The sequence below is a fragment of the Salvelinus alpinus genome, chromosome 27, assembly GCF_045679555.1.
Source record: "Salvelinus alpinus chromosome 27, SLU_Salpinus.1, whole genome shotgun sequence".
Lineage (NCBI taxonomy): Eukaryota > Metazoa > Chordata > Actinopteri > Salmoniformes > Salmonidae > Salvelinus > Salvelinus alpinus.
Window position 1 is genome coordinate 45,486,887 of NC_092112.1, and position 23,809 is coordinate 45,510,695.

The 23,809-nt window shown below is 43.9% G+C and overlaps 1 protein-coding gene and 1 long non-coding RNA gene across 5 annotated transcripts in view; one reads left to right on the forward strand and one right to left on the reverse strand.

Moving 5' to 3' along the window:
- LOC139556650 (utrophin-like) overlaps nt 1–23,809 on the forward strand; it is a 185,734-nt gene that overhangs the window by 24,488 nt on the left and 137,437 nt on the right. The gene's annotated exons all lie outside the window — the stretch shown is intronic.
- On the reverse strand, nt 293–3,782 carry LOC139555838 (uncharacterized). The gene is made up of 4 exons (XR_011671030.1): nt 3,651–3,782; nt 2,843–2,908; nt 2,149–2,744; nt 293–1,895 (listed from the first exon to the last, which is right to left on the reverse strand). It is a non-coding gene; the product is annotated as an uncharacterized lncRNA (long non-coding RNA).

Sequence of the window (23,809 nt, forward strand, 5' to 3'; positions counted from 1 at the left end):
TGCATTGCCCTCCGGGGTATCACAAGTACACTGAAAAAAATGGTGCTTTGAATTTACTTCATTCAAATTTGTACATCGGTTCCACATGAATGAAACATGTTAGATAAACACAAATCTTTATTTTTCAGCTTACTTATTATATTTTTGTCAAGCAAATATCATTTCTTCAGGTAAATGCATTGTAATGGAATCTAATCAATTTAACATGGTAAAGCTAATTATTTGAATTAAATTTGTAGCTTCAAATGGATTTGATCATGTTCACTAAACCTGATCACTACTTAATGATTAACATAATAAAAAGCATATGCTAAAGATGTGTAACAACGGAGCAAGAGACCATTTGTATCAGTGACAAAGAAGGCAAAAGGCATGTGTTTAAAAAATGACTGTATTTTTTTTGTAACGGTTCAGCTCTTTGGAATGACAAATGTCCATTCACTGACATTCAGCGTTCAATGAATTGCACAGGTCTAAATCACAGTAATGTAGGCTATATATATGTATGAAAAATACTTGTCCTAACAGTGATTGGTCACACTCTCTAATGCATTTTGTTACAAAATGAGGTAGTTCTTTTTCATAAGGAGTAACAGACAAAGAATGAGGTAGGTATGTGTACATATTGGTGCATGTTAATTCTATTGACTAAAAGTCACTACAAAGTGAAACTGAACTTTTTACAGAAGCAGCAAAGAAAATTAAGGGCATCTACTCAACACACCATACAAAATGTCTAACAAAATCACGATATCAGCATGTCCAAAGATGGAGCTTCTGTTTTGAGTTTGTGAACAATCTAACAAGTTCAACCTAAGTCAGACATACAGTGTGAAACACAACCTACAGTCTGAAACACACAACAAAACAGCTCACTGAAACAGCCTGTTTTGAAATGCAACAGCTTTGTTAAGTTTTCCCCATTCAGTTCCATAAAAACCTTCTGAAAGACTTGTAGCTGAGCTCAGTAACTGAGGTTTATGGCATAGATGAGGCCGAACAGCATTGCAACTGCAAATTCTACGTTGCCCAGATCCTGCAGCACTGACGACTTCAAGGATAATCCCAGTGTCCTCTGGTTCCTCACTCACATGGTCTTTGATAATGTAGATCCCCACAGTAGTGTCCTCAATGGCTGCCTTGGTGGACTCGTCATCCATGCCCTGAACAAGACACAAAGGCAAAACTGGTCAGTCATACAAAATGAATCATTCATCAATGAAGTGTTTACAGTTAGGGACTCTAGGTTGCAAAAAGTATAGCTCATAAAGCACAAGAGCATGATACAGACAGAAATAAATCAAGACTGGAGTCCTTTTAAGTGTCAACTAAATCAAGAACTGCTGGTAATATTTGAACACCGCCTATTACAAGGCTAAAATTAAGTGGTTATAATCAAGATTTCCATTCAGATTATATTTTAGACACAGCCAATTTTGATCACTCTATTCAGCATTCATGCAAACAAAAAAAAAACTGACTCTTTAATCTGAATGATACAATTCTGGAAGAAAAAAATGGTGCATCTAACCGCAGCTAATGAAATAAGATGGAAGACCGAGGAGATGACACAGTAATAGAATAGCTAGTGATAGAATATGATGGTGGCACGGAACAGGAGAGGAAGAGAAAGAAGAAGGAAACACATACCACATTCCTGAACAAGCTTTTCTGGGTCTTCACCCATATACACACACTCCCTTTAGGATGCACTCTCGTCTGACATCTATGTTGCTATTCTAAGAAAAGAGAAGGATTGTGACATGAGTCTTCTGCCCAGCTGTCCTCCTCCTTCTCTGGAACAACTTCAGCAGGTTATCTGAGTGTATATCAAGTTGAGAAATACATTTGGACTGGAGTGGGGTTGTGGTGATTCTCTTAAACTCGGCATTGACCTGAAAACAGTAGTTAAACAAATTAGATGAAAAACTGCAGAACGGAAAATAGACGGGGTATGATCACACAAGCGGCAAACTAGATTGTTCTCGATAGGGAGAGAAATAACTAGGCAGTCAGCACAAATGGTGGTAACTCTGAATAAGGCTCACTTATGTGGCAAGCTGAGGGAAAATAACATTCTACCTCCACCAACTAATCCCAGATAACATAACCAATAGATCAACAATAAGACAAGCATGGCTAACTTACCTCAATGACTTCAAAGAGCACAGGCCGTCTGGCCACAAAGTCCTCTACCATGGGCGCGTCACGGACAACTTCATGTCTCCTGTACCCAAACATCTTCTTAACTTTGAACTTCACTGTGTCTCTGTTTCTTTTCTTCACATCGGACAGTAGAGCTTTCCGCATGTCCCCGAGGCTCTCTTCTGTTTCTATGCGGGGCAAAAGTTCACTTCTGCTCTCTTCGGCTTTTTAACACCATAGGCTGCACTTGACTTCCCTGCAGGTTTGTGCTTCAAGGAGTTTATCGTCACCTCTGGACATCCCAGTCTTCTCAGGGCGAGTGCGGTAGTTTGCCAGTTTGTATTTCAAACGGGTTCTCCATCCTCCATATACAGTGAAAGAACACTTCTCAGTCAGATTTTTTGTAACTTCTGTTGAGTGGACTTTGGTGCACAATTAAGGCATCTCGGGTCTTAAATGCGCATGGACAGTCAATGTGTGTACATGGGTAACGGACAGTACGGCCATAATGTGGGTGCTTTAACTTGTATTTATGCAAAAGTTGGGACCTACTTGACACCAATTCTGAACACCCCTTACATTTCCACATTCACACAACACTGAAAAAAAGAGAACAGCAGTACCATAAGACTTAAAGACTGACATTCGGAGCAAATTGTTTTTGGGTATTAAAACAACCTCTGATAACAGTACTCACCAACACTACATAGCCTGTGAATGGGTAGACAAAGCAGCTCAAATGTAGTAGGCAAACATGATGGACCTGTAAATAAAACATTTGTTCATGAAATAATAAATTTTTTCATTATGAAATGTTTGATTCAAATATCTATTGATTTATGCATGCATCCACTCATATGCACATACGTTGAATAATTTTTTATTTTTGTCAAATAATTTTAAATTTATAGATAAATGGACACCTATAATATAAAGTAATAATGTTCAACTGCTGAAATGAACTCCACACCCCATTTCAATAAGTCTATGTCCCCTTTGCGCCACGTTTTACAACATGGAGGCAGCCATTGGCAAACTGTTAAACTGCATGAAAGCATGAATCTCATAGGTTTAGGTGTATAATCATTAGATCTCAAATATGTAATGAAAAACAATTGTTTTAAAATGTCTGTTTTGATGCAAATACATGAGCTTTTAATTTTTTTAAACTTTTACCTCACAAGAAAAAAAGTTGGTGCACTAAATGTTGCTGCAAAGTGATTGCAGATGATGTCGTACCAAAGCATTAGCTAGCTAGCAAGTTAGCTAGCATGTTAGCCAACTAACTTTACCTCCTTTCAAAATGTTAATCTTGACCTAGTCCTGTTTTACTGTTCATAGAAGCTAGCTAGCAACATCGTCTTTTACCTTTAGCTGCCGTGCCGATATGTTTCAGACACGAGCACAAAATGAGGATATAGAGCAATCACTAATAACGTTACTGCTTACAATTCTGACTAAAACCACACAGACAAACGTTAAATAAAATCAACCACCATGCTTACCTTGACCAAAATTCTAGGTACATCTTCTCCGCTAACGCGCCAGTGTTCTTTCTGGAAGATTCGTCGCTCGCGCGGTTTGAATTGTTACTCCGCATGAATTAACTTTATTGGTTCACACTCCCCCTACATGATTCAAACTAGTAGATCTGATTTTGCTTCGTGTTGCATTGATTTTAAGCAATGAAATCGCGTTGAGAGGAGAAACAAAACATGTTTGAGTAAATCACACTATGTTTTTGTAAATCTGACAGGCCACCTTATCCCGTTTTTCAGTTAAGGTGAGTTTCCTTCTTCTCACATTTATATGGCAATTATGATGAGGTGCTCTGTAGTCATGAACATGTACACACACACACACACACACACACACACACACACACACATCCAGGATAAATCCGATATCCAGGATAAATAAAACATTACATTCTTTCTGCATTTAGCAAAATCATTTTAATCAATACTTCATTTGTCTTTCATGTTGTTTCTCTTCAGTTCACACACATAGTGAATACGGTTTCTTCTCTTGAGTGTCTGTCTGCCCTTTGTGTGTCCTTTGTTTGTGTATGTGACTGTCTGCTCTAGAAGCTGCCCTGCTAAATATCAGTGGGCTTAGCGCCCGGGGCTTAATTCAAAAACAATTACCTTTAGTTTCCGTGGACGACCCACGGGGACGGGCAGAGGGCTAATCTGGTCATAAGTGTGACGGACCTTTTTAATTACACACACACACACATATACACTAGAGGGCTTCCCGAAATTAAGATCCGAGCCAAATTGAATCTGTGAAATTCACGTCCGACAACGACAGAACCCGGGAATGTTTTTGAAAATCAATACCCGATCCGATTCAGAGCCGAGGTGGACCAGATCCGACCCAAAATATGTCCGAGATAAGGGAGAATCTGATCCAAATTGGGTCCAGTCTGTATCGGACCCAAATGGATCTGAAATATTACAAATTCAGCTTTATTGATGCGCAAGCCAGTAGAATTGTTTTGACTTGTCTGGCAGGCAGGCAGTGAACGTTAACATTTCACATGCATTTTTCTAAAATAATTGAGTTGTCTACGCCCACAGCTTAGTATTTTCATAAATGTCATCCCTAAAATGTCCACAAAGAAGAAGGGAAGGGGTGTGTGGCAAAGATACACTGTGCTTGTCTCTCTTCAGAATTCGCTCTTTGTTTCCCGTTCATTTGTGCGCATTCATTATGTACGCAAATGTATCCCTACGAAAGTTCCCATTAGGGGATGTCTGATATTATTTCTGATTTGTCTTAACACACCACCACTCCTCACTGTATTTAAAAAATCTTTCCAACACTCTCCTTCCCATGCCTAAGTAACCACAGTGCCTTGGTGTAAAATAGCAACACATTGCTGATCCCATATCTCCGGTGGAAACGTCATAAAATAGGCTACCCTTGTGCAAATACAGCTGTCTGTTTGGAGCTCATTGGTGCAGGAAACTGCAGGGCCCTGTCCTAACAATGTTTCAAGTTCGCTATAATGAGAGCTCGAGCCAGATAGGCTATTGACTGAAACAACTGCCACGCATAGCAAGTGTGATTTATAGAGGATATCTATTTTCATCCGAATATTTTCTTCATCAAATATAATTTTGGATCTAGTCAGTATTTCACATATAATCAGACAGATCCAAAGTCCTTGTCACCTGAGTGTGATCCGATCTGGGATCCAAGGGTCAACTACAGAATTTTGGTCCGACCTGTTCGGATATAGGGTCAGATATCGGGTAGTCGAGTGGCGCAGCGATCTAAGGCACTGCATCTCAGTGCTAGAGGTGTCAATACAGAAGTCCGGGGGAGGTTTTGGCCGGGGTAGGCGGTCATTGCAAATAAGAATTTGTTCTTAATTTACTTGCCTAGTTAAATAAAGGTTAAATAAATAAATACAAATTGGGTTTGGGTATATCCGTGAAGACCTCTAATATGCACACATGCACACTTTCTCACATACATGCAAATGCATACACACAGGCACATTTACACACAGGCACATTTACACACTCACAGTGACAGTGTGACATCAACATACAGTATTTCGCACACAGTGAGCGAGCACACACACCCACACACACAAACACTAAAGGGAGATTAGAATAGCTGTTAGTTACAGGGGGTGGGAGGGGAGAATGTGGTAGAAAGGGATGCTTGGACAGTTTTGCTTTCTTCCACTGATGACATTAATGTCCATCATGTCTCTTAATGACATCGAGAGAGCTCAGGTAGACACGTATGTTTGTGACACGTATGTCTGCTCTTGAAGTGTGTGAGTTATTGCCTGTGATATGAGGTTAAAGGGGGTAATGATTTCCCCATAAACACATTAACCCTGAAGAAGGTACTAGGGTGAGTGAGCATACACACATATATACACAGAAACACACACAAAGCAACACTGACACACACACACACATGCACGCACGCACACACACAAATCCCCAAACCCTTTAATAGGTTATCACTTGTAATGGCTAAATTAATCTATTCATTTCAAGGCCCAATTAGATTCCTTTAATGTCAGTAATGAGATAATCCCCTGGAGAATTGGTGAAAGTGCCCTTGAAAACACCTACACTGGAGAAGAATGAAAGGAGTGTGTCTGAGCATGTTTAGTGACCCCAAAACGTGTGTGTGTGTTTGCCCCTCTGCTAGGTGACCTCATCCCAGTTTTTGAAGGGCCACCTAGCAAAGGAACACAGGGCCATAGCAAATTCCAAATTCAGTTATCCACTCACTCACTCACTCATTCACTCACACACAGTCTGGGACCCAAGATGAGGAGACTTAATGTCTGAAAAGCGGAGTGCCACTGTGATGTCAGAGCGATCAGGGAAGGTCGGTGGGAGGTGGGAGGAAGTCAGATGGATCAAGCTTGCTTGTCGATTGCCCTGTCAATCACTCGGTCACCAAGGCGTGGGCCTCAGGGGGCATATAAATAGAGCCGCTAGGAGCAGAGCATGATGGGTATGGGACAGAGGACAACACAGAAACATAATGTAGGGACCATGTCACCAGAAACAACTGGGTTATGGCTTCAGTAACCTTCTATCCCTGTACATCGACTCGGTACTGGTACACGAGTCTAGTTATGATATCTAGTTATAGTCTAGTTACTCATTGTGTATTTATTCCTTGTGTTCTTTTTTTTCTATTATTTCTCTTTTTTCCCTCTCTGCATTGTTGGGAAGGGCCAATTAGTAAACGTTTCACTGTTAGTCTACACAGGTTGTTTACAAAGCATGTGACAAATACAATTTGATTAGATTTTGATTTAATGGAGTCTGCATGTGTGGGTAGATGGTTGCAAATATGTGTATAAGGCTGTAAGTGTGTCAGATCTCTCAATCTAATGATAGTGCATAGTTTTTTGTTCAGTATTTAGGTTATATCCTGTTTGTGTGTGTGTGTGCTGAACAGGACAGAGTTGTTAGTAGTAATTAATGGGTCTTTCTCCCTAGTTGAGTATCAATCTGAAAGGCTCACAGCCACCGTAAATCCACCTAGCTACTCCACTGCAGGCCCCGCACGCACGCACACACCACACACACATTCAATTTTGTTACTCAGGAAGACACATCAGAGGCCTGGAGTGTATAGCTGTAGAAAATAATTGCCACATTGCACTCTCTCAAACTAACAAACTTTCCGTCTTTTTCTCTCAGACTTTTCCCCTAGCTCCACTCAGACTTCTTAGACACATCCAATGGTGAAAAATGACTGTTTGCTATTTTTAGGGTGCAGGGAGTCAGCGTTCATGAAGGCACAACTCAATGAAATGTTCTCTCTCTCTCTTTCTCTCTCTCTAAAAGTGTCTGGGCCTCAACAGTACATTGTGTCTCGGCTGGGAGGAGAGGAAAACTCATTGTTTTCCAGTTTTAGCCTTGGCAGCAGAGTATTATAGTGGTCTATTGTGTTTCTGTATGGGCCCCTTTTCTGCTCTATTTGGAGGACTTGTGTTGATGATGGTTGGTGGGAGTAGTGTGTTCCAGCTTCCTTCATCCTAGAAAGAAAATGGATTAGGGCTGTATTCCATTCCGAAAAGTTGTCCCCCCCTTATGGCCTGGCCCTTGCTCACTTCTTAATTCCCTCAATGCATCTGATAGGACTGCATAGGTGAAAGCAATACAGTATCAAAGTAAATATATTGTTTACACACCTTTCAGGTTGTCTCAGTGTCTGTAAAGGGGTGGTCAGAGGGAAAGGAACCACTTTCTGGAATGAAACATTACTGATAGCTGTACCCCTCACTGCCTGAATACATGTCTGTGATGCCTGACAGGCTCCTAGGGGTCTTTCAACACACCATTCTATTTATCATATAAAGTAGGATGTATAATGCATCAGAAAGGTCACATAGTAGCAGTAGCACTGGGGAGAACATAACTCGATCACTGATGTGATACATGCCATAACTGAATTTTGGAATGTTCTGGGATTGCTTACCACTGGTTGCCATAAGTGTTGTTGTTGACAGGTAGTCGTAGAAAAAGAGCTGTGATCATCAACCCCGGGGAGGAGAGGAAAGGCAAGAAATAAACAAATGAGAAATGTCATCCCTCCATTGATGTGCTAGAAGGGCATGGAAGCACCATGGCTCAGGCTCTAGCCAAGAAACTGTCAGGTGGGGTTTGTGTGAGGCAGTACAGTTTCAGTCACACCACCTACAGTGGTTCTTCCTTTAACAGATTGCGGGATGCTGCGGAATGGTATGGCATGTTGGAGTGCATAACGTCATTGTATTTTACTGTCGGACGTTTTTACCATTAATGCTGATTCGACCACCAGAGGGCATCTGTGAGAAGCTAAGTTATTGAAATGACATGGAGCTGTAGGCCTAAGAGTCCTGTTTACTGTAGCTGTTTTAGCATAACTTACCTATTGGAATAAAGGCCTACTTCAATATACTGTATATCAATCAATCATTCATTCATTTGTGCATGTCATCGCACAGCATACAAGTCACCCATGTCTTTAAATACAGTCAAGCATTTTAGTTACAAAACTAAATCACAAAGGGACCCTTGAATTCACGCGATTGAATTCACAAACAAATTTGACTGTTTTTAATATTGGCTGTACTGGAGAGACTTTAAAACCTTTTGTTGTTAGAACAGACTATATGGGATTGATTATAATTTGTTATTATTATTGAATTTGTTGTGCTGTTTATACTGTTAGAAATGTATCTAAATTAAATTGATTAATATTATGGTGTTTCTATTCCAAGAAAAATTGAAATGCATTTTACAGTAGCATACAGCGGTTCTTCCGGAAAAAGTTGCATCATACTGCAGGACACCTTGCGTGCTGCCGCAGAATTCTATGGCATGTTATTTAAGTGTCAGCCATTGTTGCCATTAATGCTGGTTAGTGCTAATTTGACCACCAGAGGGCATCTTTGAGAAGCATTTGACTTGTTTTAATATTGGCTGTACTAGAGAATTTAAAACCTTTTTTGTAAAAACATAGTATATGGGATTGATTAATTCATTTGATTAAGGTTATGGTGTTTCTATCCCAAGAAAAACAAAAAACGAAACCCTCAGGGTTTCCGTTAGGAAAATATGGCGCTGTACAACGTTACCGGTTGGGAGTAGGCTACAGTACTAAGGGCAAAATAATCCTAACATTTCCAAACCCTAATTGTAGGCTAACTAATAGCCAAATGGAGATTCAGTGAAAATGTGTTTTTATTGATTTATCAAGATCAGTCCCCATGCTTGTCTCAGAGCAGTGCGAAACAGTGCTGAAATAGTTGACCATACGCGGGTAGGCTATTGCTTCAAATCCTGTCTTCAATATGCTTTAAATACCGCAATGTCACATAATTGAACACACACAATTCTTAAAAGTATGAGAAGGATAATAGGTGATCTGCACTGCATATTAATCTGACATTCTTATTGATATATTCCATGCGTTACTGTGTGTGTTTCGATCCTCTCTCTCTCTCGCACACTTGCTGTCTTGACCCAACTGGCATTTACTCCTAAGGTGCTGACTGGTTGCACCCTCTATAACCACTGTTTATATTATTTGACGCTGCTGGTCATCTATGAATGTTTGAACAGCTTGGAAAATGATCTAGCCTTTATGGCCATGTACTCTTATAATCTCTAACCAGTTCGGATTGAAGTATAACTTTTGTATGACTAACGCCTTTAGTGAGAGGTCTTCTGCTTTAATATTTAATAATTTCTGCCCTCATAATTCATATTCATTATATAAATAGGCCCATGTGCACCTTCATATTGGGGGTGCGCCATACGGCCGTGCTGAACGGAGAACAAGGGTGCGCCATGCGGCCGTGCCTAACAGGGAAAGGGGGGATGGAGCCGGTCGGGTACAAGCCAGGCGACATGGAGATGTGGGGATCCGAGCTAGGGCGAGAGCCGAAGAAAACTTACCAACCCTCCCGGCCCAGAACCCCGCGCCGAGGGAAGGGAGAAGTGGAGGGCGTGGGCCCCCTACCCTACCCAGTCCTCAGAGTCATAGATACTCCCGCCGTTTACCCATGCTTCATTGGTCTGTTTCGCTTGATGCCCCTCCGATCTGCACTTGTTTGATGGCCCTCCGACCTGCAACCGTTTTCTACGGTTATATATGTGTTTCCTTTCTTGTAGTGTATCTTATTGCCCGTTTTCAGTCAGTCAATCCTTCAACAGATGAACCAAAATATGTTGGCTAAAGCGATTTAATTCATGAATCAATTTGACCGTTTTTAATATTGTGATAGTGAAGAGCAAAAAGAACTTGTGGTCTACCCTCAAGAGGCGGGTGGACAAATAAAAACCCACAAATTCTGACAAACTCCAAGCATTGATTATGCAAGAATGGGCTGCCATCAGTCAGGATGTGGCCCAGAAGATAATTGACAGCATGCCAGGGCGGATTGCAGAGGTCTTGAAAAAGAAGGGTCAACACTGTAAATATTGACTCTTTGCATCAACTTCATGTAATTGTCAATAAAAGCCTTTGACACTTATGAAATGCTTGTAATTATACTTCAGTATTCCAGAGTAACATATGCCAAAAATATCTGAAGACACTGAAGCAGCAAACTTTGTGGAAATTAATATTTGTGTCATTCTCAACTTTTGGCCACGACTGTACAGCCCCGTCGATGAGAATGGGGGCGTGCTCGGTCCTCCTTGTTCTGTAGTCCACAATAATCTCCTTAGTCTTGGTTACGTTGAGGGATAGGTTGTTATTCTGGCACCACCCGGCCAGGTCTCTGACTTAATCCCTACAGGCTGTCTCGTCGTTGTCGGTGATCAGGCCTACCACTGTTGTGTCGTCTGCAAACTTAATGATGGTGTTGGAGTCATGCCTGGCCATACAGACGTGGGTGAACAGGGAGTACAGGAGGGGACTGAGCATGCACCCCTGGGGAACTCCAGTGTTGAGGATCAGCATGGCAGATGTGTTGCTATCTACCCTCACCACCTGGGGGCGGCCCGTCAGGAAGTCCAGGATCCAGTTGCAGAGGGAGGTGTTTAGTCCCAGGATCCTTAGCTTAGTGATGAGCTTTGAGGGTACTATGGTGTTGAACGCTGAGCTGTAGTCGATGAATAGCATTCTCACATAAGTGTTCCTTTTGTCCAGGTGGGAAAGGGCAGTGTGGAGTGCAACAGAGGTGGCATCATCTGTGGATCTGTTTGGGCAGTATGCAAATTGGAGTGGGTCTAGGGTTTCTGGGCTAATGGTGTTGATGTGAGCCATTACCAACCTTTCAAAGCACTTCATGGCTACAGACGTGAGTGCTTCGGGTCTGTAGTCATTTAGGCAGGTTGCCTTTGTGTTCTTGGGCACAGGGACTATGGTGGGCACAGGGACTATGGTGGTCTGCTTGAAACATGTTGGTATTACAGACTTAATCAGGGATGTGTTGAAAATGTCAGTGAAGACACCTGCCAGTTGGTCAGCACATGCCCGGAGCACACGTCCTGGTAATCCGTCTGGCCCCGCAGCCTTGTGTATGTTGACCTGTTGAAAGGTCTTACTCACGTCGGCTATGGAGAGCGTGATCACAAAGTCGTCCGGAACAGCTGATGCTCTCATGCATGCCTCAGTGTTGCTTGCCTCGAAGCGAGCATAGAAGTGATTTAGCTTGTCTGGTAGGCTCGTGTCACTGGGCAGCTCGCGGCTGTGCTTCCCTTTGACTTGTTCCGAAGCCACTCCTGTGTTGTTTTGGCTGTGTGCTTAGGTTGTTGTCCTGTTGGAAGGTGAACCTTCGGCCCAGTCTGAGGTTCTGAGCTCTCTGGATCAGGTTTTCATCAAGGATCAAGAGTTCAATCTTGGTTTCATCAGACCAAAGAATTTTGTTTCTCATGGTCTGGGAGTTCTTTAGGTGCCTTTTGGCAAACTCCAGGCGGACTGTCATGTGCCTTTTACTGAGGAGTGGCTTCAGTATGGCCACTACCATAAAAGGCCTGATTGGTGGAGTGCTGCAGAGACGGTTGTCCTTCTTGAAGGTGCTCCGATCTCCACAGAGGAACTGGGAGGCCACTGTGTTCTTGTGGACCTTCAATACTTTATCATCATAGTCACACGGATGAAAACGTATAGTTTATAGTTAAATTGATTTAGCTATTTGTATTTGATATGTTCTGTAACTTTGAAGGTTGAACCAGTCAAAACTGGATACGACGGGAACTGAAAGAGTCTGAGAGAGAGAGGAAGCTGAGGGCAAACGCACATTTCATTTACATCATCTGGGTAGAAATTAAATGACCACTTATAGCCAAAATCTAGATACATTTGGTCCCACCATCATTAGGTCCCAATGCCCCTTGTCCCAGTGCACATATATGATGCCATGTTACATAAGGCTGGCATATGCTGTGTGTGTCCCCTGTTAGTTTTGTGAAGGGATCTGACCTTCTCCATTACAGTAGTCAGTACTCACGGTCTGGTCTATCTTTTTGATGCTATGGGTAAAGACACGCCTGTTTGCTCCATGTTCCTTATTTGACCTGGCATTTACCGTACAAGCTATGGTAAGTATGGTGTGTGAATGAGGTTTGTCATTTCTAAGGGTGTTGGGTGTGTTAGAGCGGAGAAGAAAGCAAGTGTTACCAGTAGAACTACGCTGCAAGTCTCATCACTGGGAAAGGGGGGAGGATACAGAGCGAGGGAGGGAGTAATACATCTCTCTACCTCTACCTCTCTCTCTCTCTCTCCTCCATTTTCTGTCTCACATCTTTCTCTCTCATGCTATTTCATTTTTCTTCTCTCTCTCTCGCTCGCTCTCTCGCTCTGCTCTCTCGCTCTCTCGCTCTCTCACTCTCTCGCTCTCTCGCTCTCTCGCTCTCTCGCTCTCTCGCTCTCTCTCTAAAAGCATGTCCTGTGTTCTCTCCATTGATCAAGTATGCCCCAGCAGGAAGAGGTCAGCCTGATGGGCAACACTGTACCAAACCAAAGCTTTTACGCCATCTCTGTCTCACGTGTGTGTGTGTGTGTGTGTGTGTGTGTGTGTGTGTGTGTGTGTGTGTGTGTGTGTGTGTGTGTGTGTGTGTGTGTGTGTGTGTGTGTGTGTGTGTGTGTGTGTGTGTGTGTGTGTGTGTGTGTGTGTGTGTGTGTGTGTGTGTGTGTGTGTGTGTGATTGCATGACGTCATGCATTACTCAGCTATCAATCAGGTAACTGTGGGTCGTCAACTTAAAAAAAAGAGAAGGAAAGAGGAGGAATGAAAAAGGGGGGATGAGATATAGATCAGCCGAAGAGACATACAGCCTTGACGGCTAGCTCTGCTTTACTAGGATTTACTGTGTGTGACAAGGATTTAAGCACATCCAATTATTCTGCCTCAGTCGGGGTTAAGTGGACCAACAGAAGCATGATGGGTATATCACGGCACCAGTCAAACACCAGTTGTGTTTTATGAAACCGAAGATGGCGAGATGGGGGAATGAGGGAGGACGGGATTGAGAGGTAAGGAGGGATGGAGGCAACTGGAATTGGAGAGGAACTTAGTTTGTTATCTCAGCAGTGGTTTGTCATCTTGTTTCCAACTGTTTGATCAAATCAAATCAAGTTTATTTTATATAGCCCTTCGTACATCAGCTAATATCTCGAAGTGCTGTACAGAAACCCAGCCTAAAACCCCAAACAGCAAGCAATGCAGGTGTAGAAGCACGGTGGCTAGGAAAAACTCCCTTGAAAGACCAAAACCTAGGAAGAAACCTAGAGAGGAACCAGGCTATGAGGGGTGGCCAGTCCTCTTCTGGCTGTGCCGGGTGGAGATTATAACAGAACATGGCCAAGATGTTCAAAATGTTCATAAATGACCAGCATGGTCAAATAATAATAATCACAGTAGTTATCGAGGGTGTAGCAAGTCAGCACCTCAGGAGTAAATGTCAGTTGGCTTTTCATAGCCAATCTGTCAGGACCCGGTGCGAGAAACAGTCACTAATAATCGTCAGAACCCAGAAGATGAGGCAGACACAGCAGTACTAGCGATAGTGGTTTAATAAAGAACAAAATCTTCAGGCAAAGAAACTAAATCCACAATGTCCAAAAATAAAGCCAAAAGGCACAAAATGGAAATCCTCCAAAATACAAAAGAAACTTCACAAAGTGGTAAAAAACAGCAGGGAAAAACAAACCTCAAAAGACTACTCAAATAATACACAAGAACTAAACCAGAGAACCTCTGGAAAATCCAACAAGAGAAATCTCTGAATAAAACAAGGCTTGGGCTGGGGCTGGGTGCTAACTTACAAACACTGAGCAAGGAACAAAGGAACACACAGGGTTTAAATACTAACAAGGGAATGACCTACAGGTGCAAACAATAATTAGAGCAAGAAAAACAAAAGGTACAAAAAAGGTGCAATGGGGACATCTAGTGACCAAAACCCGAACAGTCTTGGCCAAAACCTGACAGAATCCCCCTCCTAGGAACGGCTCCTGACGTTCCTACCAGCCTTCTCAGGGTGGAGGATCCTGAACTGACGAATGAGGTCAGGGTCCAGTATGTCCTTGGCAGGAACCCAGGAGCGCTCCTCGGGACCGTAGCATTCCCAGTCCACCAGATACTGCCAGGACCGCTGCACCCGGCGGGAATCCAGTATCCGGTGGACGGTATAAGCCGACTGGCCACCGATGACACGGGGCGGAGGGGGAGGTCTGCCTGCCGGGATAAGGGGAGAAAAAACAACAGGTTTTAATAAAGAAATGTGAAATGTTGGATTGATCTTAAGGGATCTGGGTAAGTGCAGGCGAAAAGTAACGGGATTGACTCTCCTGGCAATCTTAAAGGGACCGATGAACCTCTGGGACAGCTTGCGAGACTCCACCCGTAGTGGTAAATTCTTAGTTGAGAGCCATACTCTCTGGCCGGGGTACAGGGTAGGACCTGGACGGCGACGTCTGTTGGCTTGTTGTTGGTACTGCTGAGAGGAACGCAGAAGATTAAGACGTGCCTTCTTCCACGTAAGCCGACAGCGTCTGATGAACCTCGAGGCTGAAGGCACTCTGACTTCTGCCTCCTGGTCCGGGAACAATAGAGGCGCATAGCCAAACTGACACTCATGCGGTGATATACCAGTGGAGGAGGAGCACAAGGTGTTGTGCGCGTACTCGGCCCAAACAATGAAGGATGACCATGTGGACGGGTTGTTGGAAACCATGCATCTGAGGGTGGTTTCCAGCTCCTGATTCATCCTCTCAGTTTGGCCATTGGACTCCGGATGGTACCCTGAAGATAAACTGGCCGTGGCCCCTATGAGTTGGCAGAAGACCTTCCAAAACCTTGAGGCGAACTGGGGACCTCTGTCGGAAACCATATCTTGCGGAATCCCAAAGACTCGGAACACATGGTTAATCACCAACTCAGCTGTGTCCTTGGCAGAAGGTAATTTGGTCAAGGGAACAAACCTGGCCGCCTTAGAAAACCTGTCGATGATGACTAGGATCGTAGTATTACCATGGGACGGAGGAAGGCCAGTAATAAAGTTCAACGAGATATGGGACCAGGGTCGGTGGGGAATAGATAGAGGGTGAAGGAGTCCTTGAGGGCGGAGGTGAGAAGATTTGCCCTGGCAGCACACGGAACAGGCCTTGACGAAATTGGCAACGTCTTCTTTTATGGTGGGCCACCAGAACTTACGCTGGATGAACTCCAAGGTGCGACCTACGCCCGGGTGACAGGTGAGGCGAGAGGTGTGCCCCCACAGAAGGACTTGGGACCTTGCTGCCTTGGGAACAAACAACCGATTAGCAGGACCTCCTCCAGGGCCCGGTTCGATGGCTTGAGCTTGTTTCACGGTATCCTCCATTTGCCACGAGATCGGAGCCACGATCTTAGCGGCCGGAAGGACAGTCATGTCAGTATCTTCTCGAATGGCAGGAGAGTAGATTCGTGACAAGGCGTCCGGTTTGAGATTCTTCGACCCGGGTCTATAGGTGAGGATAAACTGAAATCGGCTGAAGAAAAGAGACCATCGAGCTTGTCTGGAGTTCAACCGCTTCGCCTGCTGGATATACTCCAGATTTTTGTGGTCCGTAAGCACTTGAAACGGTTGAGAAGCCCCCTCGAGCCAGTGTCTCCATTCCTTCAATGCCATCTTAACCGCTAGGAGTTCACGATCCCCCACATCGTAATTCCTCTCGGCCGGGGTAAGCCGGTGAGAGAAGAAGGCGCAAGGATGAAGCTTCTTGTCTTCACCCCTCTGAGACAGGACAGCTCCAACCCCAACCTCTGATGCGTCTACCTCCACCACAAAAGGTTCATCCGCCGTTGGTAGTGTCAGGATGGGAGCAGAGAGGATGCGCTGCTTGAGTCCTTGGAAGGCCGTCTCAGCTTCTCTTCCCCACAGAAACCTTGTGTTGCCACCCTTGGTTACAGCTGAGAGAGGGGCTGCCACCGAGCTGAAGTTCTTGATGAACTTGCGGTAAAAGTTGGTGAAGCCCAGGAAACGCTGAACTTCCTTAACGGACTTGGGGGTGGGCCAATCCGCTACCGCCCCTACCTTCTTGGGGTCCATCTGGACTCGACCGGGTTCCACTATAAATCCCAGGAATTGTACTCGAGAGGAATGGAATTCACACTTTTCCGGCTTAACGTACAAATGGCTGTCTAGGAGGCGTTTGAGCACTTGTCTGACATGCTTAGTGTGTTCTTGAAGGGAGCTCGAAAAGATGAGGATGTCATCCAAGTAAACAAACACGAAGATGTGAAGCATATCCCTAAGCACATCGTTTATGAGCGCTTGGAACACAGCCGGAGCGTTGGTCAGGCCGAAGGGCATCACCGAGTATTCGTAGTGACCAGTAGGCGTGTTGAAAGCGGTCTTCCACTCGTCCCCGGGTTTGATCCGCACAAGATGGTATGCGTTCCGCAGGTCAAGCTTAGTGAAGACAACTGCTTCCTGGAGCAGCTCAAAGGCTGTGGCCATAAGGGGTAGCGGGTAGCGGTTACGGACGGTTATGGCATTGATTCCCCGGTAGTCGATGCAAGGTCGTAATCCACCGTCTTTTTTTTTGCCACAAAGAAAAACCCTGCTCCCGCCGGCGAGGTAGATGGACGCATGAGGCCTGCTGCCAGAGCGTCCTTGATGTAGGTATCCATAGCAGCTCGTTCGGGAGGAGAAAGGGAAAAGATCCGACCCCTGGGAGGGCAGGTCCCCGGAAACAGGTCGATGGTGCAATCGTAAGGTCTATGGGGTGGTAGTTTGGTGGCCCTCTGTTTGCTAAATACCAGTTTGAGGTCATGGTAACACTCGGGAACTCGGGACAGGTCGATGGATTCTAGAGACTCGGAAGGGGAACTCGGGGAACTCGGGAAGATACAAGTGGCTTGGCACGTAGGACCCCACTGCTTGATAGTGCCCACAGACCAGTCGATGTGAGGGTTATGGCTGTGAAGCCAGGGATAACCAAGGACGAGAGGGAACTCGGAACAGGAGATCAGATGAAAGTTCATCACTTCCTGGTGTTGGGAAACTGAAAGTCGCAAGGGGGTAGTGGCACGAGTAACAAGTCCAGATCCCAAAGGGCTTCTATCCAACGTAGTAACCCTTATGGGGTCACTCAGAGGTTCAGAAGGAACGCCATTCTCTTTCGCCCAGACCCCATCCATGAAGTTACCTGCGGCTCCAGAGTCTACCAAGGCTTGAAGAGAAAACTCGTGGTCGTCCCAGGAAAGGGTAACTGGAATGAGCAGGCGGGAGTTGGATGGATGGGAGGAGGTTATGTTTCCCGTTACAGTCCTCCCAGGCCTGCACGGGAGAGTGCGTTTCCCTGGAGCCCGGGACACGTGGAGCGGAAATGGCCCGGTTTGCCGCAATATAGACAGCATCGCTCCCTCATCCGGCGGTCTCTCTCAGCCTGGGAGATGCGTCCAACCTGCATGGGTTCTGGTGGAGCCAGCGAGGATAAAGGTGGAGACTCGGAGCTGGAACCGATAGGAGCTAGGGTGAGCGGTCTACGGTTGAGTTCTCTCTCTCTCAGACGCTGGTCTATGCGTGAAGCCAACTTGATAAGGGACTCGAGGTTGTCCGGTGGTTCCCGAGTGGCCAGTTCATCTTGGATGGTGTCAGAAAGACCCTTCAAAAAACACACTGTGAGCGCCTCGTCGTTCCAGCCACTTGCTGCTGCCACAGTGCGGAACTGGATGGCATAGTCCGTCACGCTGCGCCGACCTTGGCGGAGAGTCAGGAGCTGTTTGGCTGAGTCAGGGCCGTTGGTAGGACCTTGAAACACTCGCTTGAATTCTTCAGCAAAGGTAGAGTAGCTGGCACAGCAGGGACTTTGGGCATCCCACACAGCAGTAGCCCAGGCTAGGGCTTTTCCCGACAGCAGGGTGATGATATATGCTATCTTGGACCGGTCGGTGGGAAACGACGATGGTTACTTTCTAGTTAATAAATAAAGATGCGTTTTGGAGAAGCGTGATAGTAAACGTGAGTCTGCGAGATGTCATGGATTTTTCAAAGCTGTAAGTAGGAGATAGGGTCTCAGCCACATAGCGAGTTCAATTACCCACACCGTGCTTACTGCCGGGAGAGGGGCTAGTGCTTTTAAAACAGCTGGGAGCAATCACACACACACACCGCTGCACTCATACATAGTTGTGTGCGTGCATGTACACGGCAGGCGGGAGAGATAGAAGTAGAAATGAATGAAGGGAGGGATGGGAAGCGGAAGAGGAGGAGGTGGGACAATGGGCTGCTATTGGTGTATCAAAAGGTGAGTGAATGGCCAGTGACACCAGTCTATCCCATAAGCACCAAAAAGATGAAAATCATAGGCATGAAAATGGATTTAGTGGTCATCTCTATTACACATAACTTCCACTTATGGGGACATTAGTTACGTCTAACATGCAGACCACACGGCTCGCGTCGCGTGTGCGAGCTTTGCAAAATACATTTTAAAATACATGTTATTCAATTGCACCCACACTGCTCGCACGTGCCAACGAGCATCTGCAATGCCAAGCGCTAAAATAGAAGTCAGTTCTATTTGTGACGCTGAACGCGGTGCAAGTCCTGCCTTTTCCATCTCCTCATTGGTTTATAGAAGCAGATACCCATGTGCCATCTCCTCATTGGTTATACCCACGTGGGTGATTGAAAGATTAACTGAGTTTGGACGGTCGTCATGGTAACTATGGAGGTTAGATGCCAATCGCCATATAAAGTCCAAAGAAGAAAAGGAGAGATGACTAGAAACGATTCGGTTGTCCGTTTTATATGTGGATTAATTGTCGGAGTAGAGGACCTTGTGCATTTCAGGTAAAATAACATAACGTTTATATCCCAGGACAAATTAGCTACCAACATCAAGCTAGCTAAATAGGACAAATTAGCTAGCAACTGAAAGCTAGCTAGCTAAATTGCCATAAATGTTTAATGCTTTTCAACCTGTCCCCAAATTAATATCATTGGTTCAGAGTTTGTTTTGATATTTCAACCTGCATGTCGTGATCGCGTTTGGTGTGGGGGGACAAAAGATATTTGGGCAAGATGACAAATGCACGTGGCCGGTTTGGGTACGGTGTAATGCATTTCATCATATATTTTCTCAAAACTGTATTCATAAAAAACTCATCTGTGTTTGGAAGACTGTGAAGGAGAGTCAGTGTAATTGCCAGTTATTGTGGACAACTTTACAGCTGGTATATATTTTTTATATATGTGTGCATTGGGGCAGCAGGTAGCCTAGTGGTTAGAGCATTGGACCAGTAACCCGAAAAATTGCTGGATTGAATCTCTGAGCTGACAAGGTAAAAATCTGTCTTTCTGCCCCTCAACAAGGCAGTTAACCCACTGTTCCACGGTAGTCTGTCATTGTAAATAAGAATTTGTTCCTAACTGACTTGTCTAGTTAAATAAAGGTTAAAAATAAAACATTAAATTAAAGCTGTTTTTAATGTGATGCTTGGAGAAGGCTTTAGGCGTGTGTACTAGACTTGTATAAATGGAACAGCAGATACGGGCGAGCGTATCCAAGGAAATTAGGGGGTTAGTAGGAGGATGATTGTTACCGAGGGGTGATTGGTGTAAACAAGATGCCTGTACTGTGCTGACTGAACTGGATGGAGTGGTGTTATATAGAGTCAACAGACCTCGTTCTGTCTGGACTGTCAACTAGCATATGCGGTCTTCCATTCTGTGTCCACATTTTTTGCTTCATAGATGAGATGTCTTTGTAATATCTGTTAGTGCCATTCTGTTTCTACATTCTGACATCTCTTCATTGTTTTTCACCACCTTGTTTGACAGTGTGTGAACTAAGTGTATTTAAACATCTACACAGCCCAAACGTGCTATATTACAAACATTCTCTGTTCTCTTCTCTGTTACGCTTTAGTTCTCACTAATTGGACAGACTATATCTGAAATGTGTTTCCTTATCCTTAAGTGTTTCCTTCCTTAAGTGTTTCCTTATCACTCAGAAGATCAAAGGAATCATACACAGAATAGAGAGGAGACCGATAACGACCATTTGTGTGTGTGCGCGCACTCATCTAGAACCGAGCATCTAGGGCAAAATCGGACAACGGAACACATATCTCTTCTGCTCTCTTTCTCTCTGTCTCTCTCTGTCATTGTCTTACTCTTCTCTCTGTACTGTACACCCTTTTTTCATCATCACTGTGATAGATGCCAGAATGATAATTTAGCAAGCTATTCAATTAATGAAACCATGAAATTAATATTTAATATAAATACCATCTGAACCATACTAAGCAATAACCTTCTGTACAAAAACTCGTTTTTTTGTGTGATGTCATTGTACAATAATTTTCTCATAAAGCAGGCCTGACATCTGGGTGGAGCTGTCCCTGACAAAAAAAAATCTTGGTTGACCGAGAGTCGTCCAGGTCTTTCGACCAATCGATTGGTTGAAATGTTTCAAAGTATTCAGATCCCTTCACTTTTTCCAAATTGTTTGGTCACAGCCTTATTGTGAAATGTATCAATTTTTTCCCCCCTCATCAATCTACACACAATACCCCATAATGACAAGGCAAAAGCATTTGTTTTTTAAATATGTGCTAATTTATTTTAAACATTTCACTGAAACATTACATTCAGACCCTTTACTCAGTACTTTGTTGAACCACCTTTGGCAGTGATTACAGCCTTGAGTCTTCTTGGCTGTAATCACACCGGTATTTGGGGAGTTTTTCCCATTCTCTACAGACCCTCTTAACGTCTGTCAGGTTGGATGGGGAGTGTATTTTCAGGTCTCTTCAGAGATGTTTGATCAGGTTCAAGTTCGGGCTCTGGCTGGGCCACTCAAGGACATTCAGAGACTTGTCCCGAAGCCACTCCTGTGTTGTCTTGGCTGTGTGCTTAGGGTCGTTGTCCTGTTGGAAGGTGAACCTTCGGCTCAGTATGAGGTTCTGAGCGCTCTGGAGCAGGCTTTCATCAAGGATCTCTCTGTACTTGTCAGAGTCTAGGTGATGTGGGTAAGGCGGAGTCAGGCGCAGGACACAGAGATGAGTAATAATAGTAAGTTTACTCAAAAAATCTTCCAACAAGGAGAATGAAAATCCAGAATCACATGAAAGAGACAACTGACAACAATAAACACGCACAAAACCATGATGGCTCCAGAGGGTTAAATAGGGAAATCATTAAAACGTAATTGGAACCAGGTGTGTACAATACAGACAAAACAAATGGAAAAATAAATGTAGATCGGTGGAAGCTAGAAAGCCGGTGACGTCGACCGCCGAACGCCGCCTGAACAAGGAGAGGCACCAACTTCGGCGGAAGTCGTGACAATACTTTGCTCCGTTCATCTTTCCCTCGACCCTGACTTGTCTCCCAGTCCCTGCCGCTGAATATATCCCCACAGCATGATGCTACCACCACCATGCTTCACTGTAGGGATGGTGCCAGGTTTCTTTCAGACATGACGCTTGGCATTCAGGCCAACGAGTTCAATATTGGTTTCATCAGACCAGAGAATCTTGTCTCTCATGGTCTGCCTTTTGGTAAACTCCAAGGGGGCTGTCGTTTGTCTTTAACTTCTTACGGCTGAAATCCCGTTAACGGAATCGATATGACAACAGCCAGTGAAAATGCAGGGCGCCAAATTCAAACAATCAGAACTCTCATAATTAAAATTCCTCAAACATGACAAGTATTATACACCATTTTAAAGATAAACATGTTGTTAATCCCACCACAGTGTCAGATTTCAAAAAGGCTTTACGACGAAAGCATACCATGCGATTATGTTAGGTCAGCACCTAGTCACAGAAAAACACAGCCGTTTTTCAAGCCAAAGAGGAGTCACAAAAAGCAGAAATAGAGATAAAATGAATCACTAACTTTTGATGATCTTCATCAGATGACACTCATAGGACTTCATGTTACACAATACATGTATGTTTTGTTCGATAAAGTTCATATTTATTAGAGGTCGACCGATTATGATTTTTCAACACCGATACCGATTATTGGAGGACCAAAAAAGCCGATACCGATTAATCTGCTGATTTAAAAAAAAATATATATATATATATATGTCTATTTGTAATAATGACAATTACAACAATACTGAATGAACACTTATTTTAACTTAATATAATACATCAATAAAAATCCATTTAGCCTCAAATAAATAATGAAACATGTTCAATTTGGTTTAAATAATGCAAAAACAAAGTGTTGGAGAAGAAAGTAAAGTGCAATATGTGCCATGTAAAAAGCTAACGTTTAAGTTCCTTGCTCAGAAGATGAGATCATATGAAAGTTGGTGGTTCCTTTTAATATGAGACTTCAATATTCCAAGGTAAGAGGTTTTAGGTTGTAGTTAATATAGTATTTATAGGACTATTTCTTTCTATACCATTTGTATTTCATATACCTTTGACTATTAGATGTTCTCATAGGCACTTTAGTATTGCCAGTGTAACTGTATAGCTTCCGTCCCTCTCCTCGCCCCTACCTGGGCTCGAACCAGGAACACATCGACAACAGCCACCCTTGAAGCATCGTTACCCATCGCTCCACAAAAGCCGCGGCGGCCCTTTCAGAGCAAGGGGAACAACTACTCCAAGTCTCAGAGCGAGTGACATCACCGATTGAAACGCTATTAGCGCGCACCCCGCTAACTAGCTAGCCATTTCACATCGGTTACACCAGCCTAATCTCCGGAGTTGATAGGCTTGAAGTCATAAACAGCGCAATGCTTGAAGCACAGGGAAGAGCTGCTGGCAAAACGCACGAAAGTGCTGTTTGAATGAATGCTTACGAGCCTGCTGCTGCCTACCATCGCTCAGTCAGACTGCTCTATCAAATATCAAATCATAGACTTACTTATAACATAATAACACACAGAAATACGAGCCTTTGGTCATTAATATGGTCGAATCCGGAAACTATAATTTCGAAAACAAAACGTTTATTATTTCAGTGAAATACGGAACCGTTCTGTATTTTATCTATTGGCTGGCATCCCTAAGTCTAAATATTCCTTTTACATTATACAACCTTCAATGTTATGTCATAATTACGTAAAATTCTGGCAAATTAGTTCGCAACGAGCCAGGCTGCCCAAACTGTTGCATATACCCTGACTCTGCGTGCAATGAACGCACGAGAAGTGACACAATTTCATCTGGTTAATATTGCCTGCTAACCTGGATTTCTTTTAGCTAAATATGC